Below are 14,930 nucleotides of genomic sequence, written 5' to 3' on the forward strand. Positions count from 1 at the left end.
TGCTATTCAGTGGAGTGGCTGTGTGGTCCCAAATCTGGGATTAAGTGGCTCTTTTCCAAGTAAAAAATGATAAACATTCAACATTGGCCATGCTGGTAATGAAGCATGATTTTTCCCGCGCTCAAAACAACGGAACTGCGAAAACTTGACTTCAGTGAGTTCAAGACAACTGGGAAGTCGGGAATAAACAAGCTCCGGCTGGGAAAATACCCTTTGAACGGTCATCCAACTCGTAATTGTAAATCCGGCCTCTTTCTTGAGCTACGACCTGAAGATCAATGATGTCATCATGAATTCCCAGTTGTTTTGAAAGCACGATAAATTCAGAGAATGCCAGACTTCGATGAGAAAATTTCCCAGCACAACAAGGTGAGTCCAAAAATGTATTGTATGCTGCTGCATAAATTATGTAATATGACAGGGAGATATGTACTGTATACTGTAGCTGAGAAAGTAATACTAAGTGTATGTTGTGAAGTAAGCTGTTAGTAGCCCATGTGCCTCAACCTAATAATTTGGTCTATTTACCCCTCTTAAGTTTGCCTATCGTTCAGACTTGGGGGTGCAATTGTAGCCTATAACCTGTTTTAGTGTAATGTACTTATCAAATATTGTAAGAGCTTTCATTGTCTGCTTATATGCCCCCTTTATTTATACTACAGTTTTGGCTTGGTGTAGGGAGAACACTGTAAGAATTGCCCATGTTCTGAATTCTGTCACTGTACATTTCAAAAGTGCTAAACAAATWCTTATATTGTCTACGTCCGTCCTAGCTTGCTCATTAATGCCTTGATCGAAATGACAGATTGCCTCTTATCTGCTTGTCGTCCCCTTATGCCATAGTTTGTACATCTCAATTGTCAGTAGAAACCACATTTGTTTAAGCAAGTCAGCCATAACAGCTATGTTTTTAAAAAGGCAGTAAATGAGGATGAATGAACTGTTTCGCTGCCAGACGAGGCTCCGCTGATAGCCAAGTGTAGCAGTGGTAAGGTGTTGGGACTGCTGTTGGGACAGCTTTTTGTAGGCCCTAACAGTTTGTGGGCACCATTACAGTGCAATTAATGTCTTGTTTAGTGTTGTGTTGTGTAGTGGCTTTGCTGGCATGCATCCCACTTCTTTTTTTCCTGCCCCACCAAGATTTACATGCTAAAATCGCCACTGCTGACAAGAATTGAACATTCACAGTAAGGACAGATTGGTTTGACTTGAATTATGAATATTATATTCAGTGCAATGCTGCATCTGTTATGTCTTTGTTGTATTAAGATGCACTAAGATGTCAAAGCGTGTGTCCTTTGCAATAAGCAATCCTCCACCAGTGTGGTTTTACAAGGTCATTTAAAATCTCTTTTGAGTGGATGGAAGTTCATCTCAACAAGCATAACACATTTACAATCCACTAATATTGGAAACCGCAGACCTCAAGTGTACTGTTAGTCAGTGCATCAGGGGTGATCTGTTTGTGGTAAGTGAATCTAGCTTAGCCAGCTGTCAGCCCTCCTCTCTCTCTCTCTATCTTGCGCGCTCTGCTGCAGGCATTCTGGCATGAGAAAGGTTTCTTGGGAGAAATATTGGCACAGCCTTCTGCGGAGTGTCCCTCGAGTGTCACCTTAGACGGCACCAGCTCTGCTGGGAGTGCTGCTATCGTGGGCATTTCTAGCGTGCAGGCCTCCAATTGGAGCTCCAGAGAGGTAACGAGGATGGAAAGATGGCTGAATAGAGGGAGAGTTGGAGGGGATGGATGGAAGGATGGATGGAGTGATATGAGGCATAGGAGGGAGACACAGGGAAGAGAGAATAGAGAATACACTCTCCCTGAATATGCCCCCGGGGGGGTCAGAGTTTATATGAACCATAAATCATGTTATTAAAGAATGGATATTGTTCAACTGTGATTAACCCAGTCAATCAGGCTCCTGTTTTTACCCTGCTTGAACCCAGAGGCATCTATTGGATACCGACCTGACGCCTTCATTATTTTATTAAACATCCCTCTCTTGACTTCACTGTCAAACTTTTGTATAATTTCAGCCATTAGTTTTGACAGTGATGCTCACGAACCAAAACCGGTCCCCGTTTTTTGTGTAGTACGTCATCCAATGGTGTAATATGTCATCAATTTCGTGTGATATGTTATGAATTTTGTAATTATTGTGATATGTTAGATTCCAATTTGTGCAATATGTGTTTAATATCCCGAAGACCATCTTTAACACCCCCTACAAATTCAGAGATACAGTACATGGGCAAAACAGACACAGACTTACTGTAGACAGACTTACTGTTGCCTAAAACATACAAAGCAGATGATCGTTAGCTACTGTACGTACTGTATACTCATTCTATCTTTAGTTAAAGAGACAGAGAAAATAAGATAACAAAGAAAAAAGAAACTACGAACAGTTTGGAAGCCACAGTTGTTAAAGGGAAAATCCAGTCAAACATTTTATGTTGGTATATTTGAGACATCGAGCGAGGGAAAGAGAGAAAGAACATGGGGAGAGAGGGAATCTGTTAATGTATATCATTTGGCTGAAGAGTATTGAGAAGGGTGCTTATTGGCAGAGTGTGGTGTGTTTAAAGTGGTGTTCTCACCCCTCTACAGTATGTCGGGCCAACACGAGAGGCTCCATATCCATAAAAAAAATGTCAGTAAACTGTTCACTCCATATTTTTTGCTAAATACAAGCTGCTACCTATTTTTGGGGGGACGTCAAGCATTAGGTTGTTTTCACACACTTTTTCAGCCTTGATAATTGAAGTGTTACGCCTGGCTGCATGTCAGCTTTCACGGGAAGTATCAACAGGCAAGGTTCAATTTCTCTCTTGTCGTGACATCCTTGAGTGTTCAAGCCTTGAAACAAAGAGCAAACAAAACAATCAAATTGGTGTTCTCTCAAAGATGTATTATGAAAAGAGAAAATACAAAACAGATTGCACCWCACTCTATCTGTGATTATAAGCAGATGATTAAATTAAACTGCATCTCAGTGGGATTCTACAATTGCCTGACGACTCAAACGGAATTCTTCCGCTGCTCTATGTTCTCTACATACTTCAGTCTGAGTCTGCCATTGTTGAAGTCGTTTGTGTTGACGTCAAAATGAGGGGTGTTGTATAAAACGAAGGCTTCAGCGATTGGATCATCTCGAACCAGAGTATCAAAGCCAATGACAGATGTTTGAAATTCCACATTACCCACGTGTGTTCTGGCTCTGGCTCAACCCATCGGTTTCTGGGACCAATCAGAACGGTTACCATGTGTTTGTGTTCTAGATATCAGTGAGGATATATTCAGATCTAGACTAATTGCGGAGAAGAAACTAGCTTCCGTGGGAGCGGTGTAGGGTTTAATAAGTCCAAGAGAAAGTAAAAATACACTACGTTCCCATGCGTGAATCATGTTTTCTCAACTGAAAATCTGATAAACATGTATATGTTTATTACCGTAGTAAAAGACTAGTTCATTCATTATGATGATCCATTTATGACATGTTGCTCCTAAGGCATATGGTCATATAAAACATTAATCAGGAAGCAGAGGAGGAGCAGAGGAGACATTTACTGTCTGAAGTAACCCTCACTAAGTAACCCTTAAGTAACCCTTAAACCTATATAATGATGCATTATATGCAGAGTGCGAATTACACTGTGACATTTTGGGGAGGGGGTCTCTATTGGGTGCAGGCGTGCACATTGTTTTTAATGGGCCTAATAGTATAGTATAGTCATTTAACAGTCAAAATGAATTACCTTTTTAATGTGGCATGAACACAACCAGTCATGATGTTTTCATCTGATTATCAAACAAATCACTTCAAAAAGTAGGCTACCTGTCTGTTCGTCCATTCCAAAATAATTCCTGGATCCAAACTGCATGTCTACTCGTGCCATTTGATGAATGGAAGTAGACATCTGTTACAAAACACCAAGAAGTGTTCCTAATGACATTCAGCTATGGTCATTGATTAGGCCTAGATTAATTGAAGCTTCTTGCTGACAAATTGATCTTTTTTATAGCCTGAAAAGTCAGGACACCTGAAATGTCTATGAAGCTGTTCTGGGGAAATGGGATGGTCATCTAAACACATATGGTCAATTTACTAGACTACAAAGAGAACTTTAAATAGGCATACTGGTAGCTAGTAAAAAACTGGAACTGGTAAAATAGGTGGGTGAACACTGCCGGTTGCGGTGAAAAATGTAACTCTCCCTATACTTTTAATGCATTTTTCTGACAAAGGTGAGTAAACTGTATTTACTTGTGTTTACTCTCCACTAGGCCTACACCACTGCCAGTCACCTATGTAACGGGTGTCGTCGTCGGAAGAGACCAAGGCGCAGCGTTCTTAGAGTTCCACATAATTTAAACACGAAGTGAAACTAAAACAGGACAAACCAATAAAAACTACAACAACCGAACAGCTTCGATGTGCAAACTCCCTGCACACAAACAAAGAACAAGATCCCACACAGAAAGAGGGAAAAGGGCAGCCTAAGTATGATCCCCAATCAGAGACAACGATAGACAGCTGCCTCTGATTGGGAACCACACTCGGCCAGAAACAAAGCAATACAAAACCTAGAAATACAGAACATAGAATGCCCACCCAAATCACACCCTGACCAAAACAAAATAGAGACATAAAAAGGATCTCTAAGTTCAGGGCGTGACAGCCTACCCTCTCAGCCGAGGCAAATTTCTACACAAGAACATACGCAGGCTTCAGATAAAGTTGCTTAAGATATCACAAGGTTAGCAGTTATATCCTGCCATCAAACAATTACCATTTAGAAACAGAGACAATGAAGACATTACCAAATATTGGATATTTCTATTTTTGTTCTTTCTCAATTTAAAACACAGAACAAGTTAACCAGGACCATGGATAGCTACCACACCTCGGTGCAGAGAAAACACACAGCAAGAGGAGTGTGTTTTGGAAGTACAAACTTACAAAGTAGTAACATGAGGCTTAATAGGCAATTAGTGACACAACAATCAATGGGGAGAGCATGAGAAATACAATTATACAAATCAAGTAGACCTACATTCCTCTGGGAACAGGTAGCCTACAGTGCCTTGCAAAAGTATTCAACCCCCTTGGCGTTTTTCCTATATTGTTACAACCTATAATTTAAATAGATTTTTATGTGGATTTCATGTAATGAAATGAAAAAAATTACTTGTTTAAAAAAATCTAAATTAAATTAAAACGGAAAAGTGGTATGTGCGTATGTATTCACCCCTTTGCTATGAAGCCCCTAAATAAGATCTGGTGCAACCAATTACCTTCAGAAGTCACATAATTAGTTAAATAAAGTCCACCTGCATGCAATCAAAAAAATATATTAATATATATTTTTTTAAATATATATATTTAAAAGAAATATATATWTTTTTWATTTAAAAATTTTATTTAAAAAAATGACCCTATGCATACTGCTAAAGCAACACTAGTCAAAGCCCAGACCTCAATCCAATTGAGAATCTGTGGTATGACTTAAAGATTGCTGTACACCAGCAGAACCTGTCACYCCCTGACCTTAGTTATCTTTGTTTTCTTTATTATTTGGGTAGGTCAGGGTGTGACAAGGGTGGTTTGTTTAGTTTTTGTATTGTCTAGGGGGTTTTGTATGTCTAGGTTTTTTTACCTTGTCTAGGTGTTTATATGTCTATGGTTGCCTAGATTGGTTCTCAATCAGAGGCAGCTGTTTATCGTTGTCTCTGATTGGGGACCATATTTAGGTAGCCATATTCCTTGGGTATTTTGTGGGTTGTTATTCTATGTTAAGTTGCCTGTTTTGCACTAGTCATATTGCTTCACGTTTTGTTGTTTTGTTTAGTTCTGTTTAGTGTTCTTCATTTATTAAAGAAGAATGTATTCTAATCACGCTGCGCCTTGGTCTCATCGTTATGACGAACGTGACAGAACCCATCCAACTTGAAGGAGCTGGAGAAGTTTTGCCTTGGAGAATGAGCAAAAATCCCAGTGGCTAGATGTGCCAAGCTTATAGAGACATCCCCTAAGAGACTTGCAGCTGTAATTGCTGCAAAACGTGGCTCTACAAAGTATTGACTTTGGGGGGGTGAAAAGTTTTGCACGCTCAAGTTTTCTGTTTATTTGTATTATTTCTTGTTTCAAAATAAAAAAGATTTTGCATCTTCAAAGTGGTAGGCATGTTGTGTTAATCAAATGATACAAACCCCCKAAAAATCTATTTTAATTCCAGGTTGTAAGGCAATAAAATAGGAAAAATGCCAAGGGGGGTGAATACTTTCGCAAGCCACTGTCAATATAACACATGAATCAAAGCATGTTTACAACCTAGTTCATGAGTTGTCCATAATTTATGAGTTGAATGCTTGAAGTCTTCACAGATCGTGTGACATAAAACGATACCTTTCTTTCCTTACATTAATTATACTTATGACAGTGTTATATTAAGCATTTAACAATTTAATTATATATGAGATATATAACATTGAAACCCTCTACGAATCCTGGATCTTGGCGATATCGCTGTGCTGCACTATAAGTGTAGCTATGCCTACGTAACATGTCATTCTGTTTTGCTGTGAAAACAGTTCTCATGGGCACACAAATCCAAAATAATGTAGGCCTATGCCATTGCAAAATGGAATGGTTCTAACCAAAAGAGTCAACTATAGGCCTAGGCCTAGTGTCATTAAAATCCTGAAGAGTCTATTGACGCACCCATGCGTCAATCTAATTAACATGATAAAAAAATCTCCATCAAAATTTGTCAGTTTAAGCAAGAGATATCTGTTTTGGATAGGCTGCTTCTCAATCTACCACATCCTCCTATGTCTGTCTTCTGCATCTGCAGTGGAAAGTGGCAGAGCTACAGTGCTGTTTGTCAGACCAGGAGACATTCCGAAAATTGGTGATGTCTGTAGCATCCGAATGGTTTGGCCTACTACCTATTATGACCACTCTATGGAAAGACGAGACTCTCACGAACATGATGGTATTTTGCTCTATGACCCCCACAAGTGTCACGGACTGGTCTGAAGGTAACCCATACAAATGAAAGGAAGTATGGAGCTAGTTTTGTGCCTCCCCCCCCCCAAAAGGGGTTAAATACAGTATGTGCCCAAAAAACTAAGATATTTCCTGAGCTTTCTTATATCTCCTAGATATAGGACAGACACTTCAAAACCTTATTACTTAGGATATATTGCCATTTATGAATGTGTTATTCAATGCGTTTCTATGGGCTATAGTAGTAAAGGCCAAATTAAATATTTTATCAAAACATTTTTTGTATGTTTTTTATACCTAAAGAGGTCCTTAAAAAAGGAATAACTTAATGATCCATGGTATGACCATCTTAAAACAATTGCATATGTTATCTTAGTAGAACCCCCACCCCCCTTAAAGTTAAATAAATGGTCTACTTCTTCTGGCCACGGAGGGCACGGAGAACACCAGTACCCGCGCACACCTGAAAAACAAAGCAATGAGCYCTCTAATCAGCTGACTGATAAAAGCAAATTATTATAAATCAACAGATAAATCTAATGCAGTGGAATAAAGGCAATTTTTATCAAGGACGCATTGGTAAACAAATGGAGAAATTTAGGATGTACAAAGGAAAATCTTTGCGTTTAAGGGAGCTCAGTTGAGGGCATAATTCAGCACTACTGAGTGGACAGAGCTGCTGTCTAGCCAGCTATAAAATTATACCATTCACGGACAGGGCGTCGGTTTAATATAGCCACGTAGAAATAAATGGTTTAAACCATGATAGAGAGGTGGGGGTGTTCATTTCATTTGGAAGCTTTTATTTTCATATTTACTACTGTAAAACATATTTACCACTGCATTTTAAACAAATAGGAGAATGGTTAAATAAGCATTATTTAGAGACCCCCCCAAAGTTTGACTTTCGTTGGATTTGGGGGGAGCTAATATCTCAGTCAGGGGAGCTGAGTCCCCCCTGGCTCCCCTGTAATTCTCACCCTGATTATATGTCATGAATTTGAGTTTTAGGGGAATACTATGACGAGAAAGAAAGCAAACTGTTGACATTAGGCCATTTCCTCCTCATTCATTTTCATTTTAATAACACCTAATACACATGATTAGTTGGTGGCACCTTAATTGGCAGGACATGGTAATGGCTGGAGAAGAATAGGTGGAATGGTATCAAATACATCAAACACATGGCTTCCATGTGTTTGATGCCATTCCATTGGCMCCATTCCAGCCATTATTATGAGCCGTCCTCCCCTCAGCAGCCTTCACTGACATAATCCCATAAGCCAATAATTATGCTTTGATTTTAAAAACACCTTTCCCTTTCTGACAAATTCCTTTCAGGATTAGTTTATAGCCGCCCTCTCTGCATGTATCCCCATGTTGAATACAACAATGTACATTGTAGTATGTACAGTACTGTAGTAGTGTTTGGTGAGAGGGTAGTCCAACTTATTACAGGGTTCCATGTCATGTGAAGGCATTAGCCCATCGATCGGCYGACCTTAGCTTGAACAGGCTTCTTGGAACTACATTCATATTTTAACAGGCCAAGCATATTTCTGTGCATGACGAGCCAATGTGAAGTGAGAGCGTCAGATTTAAGTCTAATTTATCCTCCTGTTTAGCCTGGTAAAATACCAGGGAGAGGGAGTCGCAAGCTACAACTGCTATGASGAGAAAGTACGTTTCTATTGGCCTAGATATGAACTTCATAGAATGTCATGCCTGAATAAGACATTCCCTTAAACTCTTCATATTTAATAATATGTTTCCTATAATATTCTTTATATAGTAAGAAATCGCTTTGGTTTAAAGACACTGGGAAACCTTGGGACTGTGTTGGATGAGCAGTAGACTGGAGCCTCTCCACTAAGCCCACTGTTCCGTCTGCTACTACGGTCCCTGGGTAATAACCAGGCCCGGCTCCAGGAWTACATGCCTGAGGGGCCATTTTAAATCCACGGYGGGGCACAACTAGTATTGCTTTAGAGCCTTAATAACACAAGGTAGGTTGGTCCTGCTACTATTCAAATGTACAAACATGTATCTGAAATGTAGCCGTGCACATCGACCAACATTGGTTTATATAATAACACGAGAAAGATATGGGGCCCACTACACCATGTGTATCTGAAATGCAGCGCCAGCTGCAGTAGGCCTACATATAATTTGCGCATATCAACACTCACAGATCAGCTCGACAAGATGAGCATCACTAGCTTATCAAAAACTCTTACAGGCTTCATAGCTTAAACTTCAATAATTAAAACTATAGGCTACATTTCTGTTGAATTTATGACATTACGTAATAAGCGTAACAAGCCAAGAGTTTCAGAAAACCTAACTAAATCAAACTAAGTGAATATTCTATAGTCATAGCTGTTGTGAAATGTCKTACATGGCAGTAGGTCTTTTGAATCTGCCGTGAATAAGAGTAAATGCCCATTCTGAGAGCAACACACACACGCTATAGCAAGAGAGCAGGCAGGGGCGAACAAGTAGGCTGTGTCATTTTAATCGTATTGACATCCCTTTTACAGTAGCCTATCATACAATAACTGTGTAATGGAAATTAATGAAAACAGAGTGAACGTTTGCCTACTTGTTTGAGCAAAGAACATTTAAAAAACGTATTCCTATCTGAAAAGCATCCATTTACACAAAAACTGTCATTTTGCACACAAGAAAGTAAGCAATGTTGAAGAGAAGACTGGTAGCCCAAGATAATCTCGATAAAACAGCACACCTTAACCATCATTCAAGACCATGGACAGAAGGCTACTGCCAGTCAGCCTGATGAAAGGATAACATAAGATGCACTTCCAATTTCAGCGTCACCTCAGAGCACAACCAATAGGCAACATTGTTCCAATACCCGTCAAATAARGCAATGTTGTATATCTATCAATAGCAATTAGACCTGCAAAAGCAAGCAATGACATTAAGAATCACAGATAATTCTAAAATATGCATTGAAGTAAAAAGCAAAGGCCTAAACTGTACATTACATTTAAAAAATCTGCCAAACAACCAGTAGGCTTACATGAGGGAAAAACTATTCATGAATAATTCTGGCATGATGGCCAGGGACATAAAGGTTGTAGTTTACCATTTAGACGAGTTGCAGCCTRCTCCATGCTGTGTTAAACCTCATGAGAAGTTTGATTCCATTGGCCTTCCTGGCAAAATTTACTTCTCAATTGCCAGCTGGACAAGCTGGGCTTTTCGTTGATGTAACAGGCTGTGTCTGTGTTCACTGAATACGTTCTTCAGAGCGGAGAAGGAATTTTTGRACATTGCTGTTTTGCACATTGTCCCAAATGTTAATCCAAATTCATGTTTCAGTGCCAACGGCACAGCTGGCATTGCTTACAAAGGCCTGCCATATCTTTGAAGAACACTGAGTGGGGTCCATTTGTTGTTGCTGGCTATGGTTGCGATTTCACTTTGCAAGAATCAAAAAACTCGGCTTCCACTGGTTCAGTTTTGGTTAGATCCAACAGGTCGTCAGGTGGTAGGGGCTGGGGTAACGGAGGTGCAGGTACTTGTTGTGATGCTACCCTCATGCTGTTGGTCAGCAGGCAGCGTGGGGGATGGGCAAGTATTACATTTGCTGCTAAGCTCCTCAACCTCGGTGGTCAGGTCAGCAGGCTGCCCGGTGAGCTCAGCATCGCAGTCGACATGGTGGTCCTCAGTTGTTTTGCTCTTGGCAGTGCCCAGCCATTTTCGGATATCCATGCTGATTAGCCAGCTATAATTATTCATCTCACCACTACTAAAACTTAACAGATCTAGTAGCTACTAGTAATGTAGCTACTAGCTACATTACATTTGACGCCGTCCTGGGTGGGATCCAATGAGCTTCATAAATGTTTATTTATTGAATGTTTTATTTKACCTTTATTTAACTAGGCAAGTAAGTAAAGAACAAATTCTTATTTACAATGACGGCCTACCAAAAGGCAAAAAGGCCTCCTGCAGGGATGGGATTTTTTTTWAATATATAGGACAAAACACACATCATGACAAGAGACAACACAACACTACGTAAAGAGAGACATAAGACAACAACATAGCAATGCAGCAACACATGACAAAACAGGATGGTAGCAACACAACATGACAACAACATGGTACCAACACAACATGGCAGCAGCACAACATGGTAGCAGCACAAAACATGGTACAAACATTATTGGGCAAGACAACACCACAAAGGGTAGAGACAACAATACATCATGCAAAGCAGCCACAACTGTCAGTAAGAGTGTCCATGATTGAGTCTTCGAATGAAGAGATTGAGATAAAACTGTCCAGTTTGAGTGTTTGTTGCAGCTCATTCCAGTCGCTAGCTGCAGCGAACTGAAAAGARGAGCGACCCAGGGATGTGTGTGCTTTGGGGACCTTTATCAGAATGTGACTGGCAGATCGGGTGTTGTATGTGGAGGATGAGGGCTGCAGTAGATATGTCAGATAGGAGGGAGTGAGGCCTAAAAGGGTTTTGTAAATAAGCGTCAACCAGTGGGTCTTGCAACGGGTATACAGAGATTACCAGTTTACAGAGGAGTATAGAGTGCAGCGATGTGTCATATAAGGAGCATTGGTGGCAAATCTAATGGCCAAATTGTAAAGAAGATCTAGCCGCTTGAGAGCACCCTAACCTGCCAATCTATAAATTATGTCTCCCTAATATAGCATGGGTAGGATGGTCATCTGAATCAGAGTTAGTTTGGCAGCTGGGATGAAGAGGAGCGATTACGATAGAGGAAACCAAGTCTAGATTTAACTTTAGCCTGCAACTTTGATATGTGCTGAGAGAAGGACAGTGTACCATCTAGCCATACTCCATCTAGCCGTACTTGTATGAGGTGACTACCAAAAGCTCTAAACCCTCAGAGGTAGTAATCACACCTGTGGGGAGAGGGGCATTCTTCTTACCAAATCACATGACCTTTGTTTTGGAGGTGTTCAGAACAAGGTTAAGGGCAGAGAAAGCTTGTTGGACACTAAGAAAGCTTTGTTGTAAAGTGTTTAATGCAAAATCTGGGGAGGGGCCAGCTGAGTATAAGACTGTATCATCTGCATATACATGGATGAGATAGCTTCCTACTGCCTGAGCTATGTTGTTGATGTAAATCGAGAAGAGCATGGGGCCTAGGATTGAGCCTTGGGGTACTCCCTTGGTAACAGGCAATGGCAGAGACAGCAGATTTTCTGACTTTATACACTGCACTCTTTGAGAGAGGTAGTTCGCAAACCAGGCCAAAGACCTCTCAGAGACACCAATACTCCTTAGCCAGCCCACAAGAATGGAATGGTCTATCGTATCAAAAGCTTTGGCAAAGTCAATACAAATAGCAGCACAACATTGCTTAGAATCAAGGGCATTGGTGACATCATTGAGGATCTTTAAGGTTGCAGTTACACATCCATAACCTGGGCGGAAACCAGATTGCATACCAGATAGAATACTATAGACATTAAGAAAGACAGTCAGTTGATTATTGACAAGTTTTTCCAACAATTTTAATAAACAGGGCAAAATAGAAATAGGCCTATAACAGTTAGGATCAGCTTGATCTCCCCCTTTAAATAAAGGATGAACTGAGGCTGCCTTCCAAGCAATGGGAACCTCCCCAGAGAGGAGAGACAGGGGGTCAGTGATAGGTTTGGCGATTATAGGAGCAGAAACCTTAAAGAAGAAAGCATCTAAACCATCTGACCCAGATGTTTTTGGGGGTCAAGTTTAAGGAGCTCCTTTAGCACCTCAGACTCCGCCTGCAGGGAGAAACTTTGTAGGGATGTAGGGGAAAAATAGGGAGGAGCTTCAAGGCTAGTCACATTAGGAGGGGTGGGAGATGAGGAAATGTTGGACGGGCAAGGATGCATGGCTGAGTCAAATAGGAATCCTGACTTAATGAAGGAGTGATTAAAGAGCTTAGCCATGTGCTTCTTGTCAGTAACAACCACATCATCAACATTAAGGGACAAGGGCAGCTGTGAGGAGGAGGGTTTATTCTCCAGGTCTTTCACCGTTAGACCCACAGAGAGAGAACTGCTCATTAAAGTAACTAACTTTGACATTCTGGATAGCCTGAGTGCACTTATTTCTCATTTGCCTGAACGAGAGCCAGTCAGCCTGAATCTGCGTGTGCTGAGCCTTTCGCCAAATGCAATTCTTGAGATCACGATCGAACCAGCGGCTGAACCTGTTTTTATTTCACATCTTCTTTATGGGGCCGTGTTTGTTAACAATACCACTGAAAATATAAAAAAGGAGGTCCAAGCATCTTCGACAGAGGGGATCAAWCTGAGTTTATACCATTTTACAGAGGGCAGTTAATGAATTAAGGCTTGCTCATGAAAGTTTTTTAGCAAGCATCTATGACAAATCAGGACAGGTAATTTCACTAAGCATGGCTGCTTAGTGAAATTACCTGTGCTTAGTGAAATTACCTGTCCTGATTTGTCATAGATGCTTGCTAAAAAACTTTACGAATGCAGGCTGTAAAATATTGATCACTAAGGTCATTACAGAAAACAGCAGACTGATATCAATCAGGATTATTTGTGAGGATAACATCGAGGAGAGTAGTCTTTTCTGTGTGTTTGGAGTCATACCTTGTGGGATTGGTAATAACGAGAAGGATGTAGGGAGTCCCATTGCTTTAGGACTTGGTCAGGTGGTTTAAGCATATCCCAGTTTAGGTCACCTAGCAGGACAAATTCAGCCTTAGTGTAAGGGTACAGGAGAGAGCCTAGGGCAGGTAGGGTACAGGCCGGTGCTGARGGRGGATGATAGCACCCAGAAACAGTCAACAAAGAGCGATTTGATAGTTGAATGCTTAAAACAACCGAGCATTGAAGGTGATCCTTGGTAAAGATTGCCACTCCCCCACCTTTGGAAGATCTGTCTTGCCGAAAAAGGTTATAACCAGAAAGGTTAAAATCTGTAACCACGTCTCAGTAATGACCAACACATCTGGATTGGATCTATGAACCCACACTTTCAATTGATCCATTTTAGGTAATACGCTTCTAGTGTTAACGTGCAGAAAACCCAGGCTTTTACGAGCAGAAATCAGTGAAGCAGATATCAGAGCACAAGTCAGAATTGGGGCTAGCAACWGTAGATGGGCCAGGGTGTACATGRACATTTCCAGATATCATCAYCAGTAATACAATSAAGGCACGGCAGAGGACAGGGAGAGCTCTGCAYTGRTGATTTATGACATRTGAATGTGCATTAGATGCCAAKAAGATCATATTGTACAACAATTTCATCAGGTAACATGAATACAAAGCCGGCGAGAGGTGGTTAGAATAGGATGGGAGGCCAAAAGTCTGTGTAACCAATAGAGAGTCAGAGTCCCAAGTGTGGGAACAAACATAGTCTGTCCCACAGTTGGGTAAACAAGTTCATAGTCAACAAAGCATGCAGGAGTCATGAGGCAAACAGCAAAATAGCAAAAAGCACAATAAAAAATATAATAAAAGAATATATAACGACTTGGGGCTAGCCATTGTAAGTTCAGAGTCACTCGCCCCAGTGTGTGCAGGAGGTGAGCGAAAGCTCAGGAGAGAGGGGTGAATGTGGTGGGGTACCTTTACCAGATAGGGGGAGACAAGCCAGGGCAGACGGTGAACAGATCGCCAGGTAAAATCCAAGCAGCAGTGTAGTAGGCAACGGGAGTTGGTGTCACACCCACTTGGTAGAAGCTTTTATTTCTGAAGGCAGATTTCTTGTAGAAAATACCAGTGGATGGTCTCTGAACAGCAGCAGGGGGCTTCAAAGGCCTCTGGATTTTGGTGGGGCAAGCTGCAAGAGACTCCTGCCACTTGCTGGGCCCAAAGGCCTCAACACCMCTCACTTCACACCTTAGTGCTAATTGAAGTCGTATCTGGTCTGTCCTAGTAGCA

At 40.9% G+C, this 14,930-nt stretch overlaps 1 pseudogene; it reads left to right on the forward strand.

Moving 5' to 3' along the window:
* Window positions 1-330: 330 nt before the first annotated feature.
* LOC139027716 (amine oxidase [flavin-containing] A-like) overlaps window positions 331-14,930 on the forward strand; it is a 32,010-nt pseudogene continuing 17,410 nt past the window's right edge.

Source organism: Salvelinus sp. IW2-2015, linkage group LG5 (assembly GCF_002910315.2).
Source record: "Salvelinus sp. IW2-2015 linkage group LG5, ASM291031v2, whole genome shotgun sequence".
NCBI lineage: Eukaryota > Metazoa > Chordata > Actinopteri > Salmoniformes > Salmonidae > Salvelinus > Salvelinus sp. IW2-2015.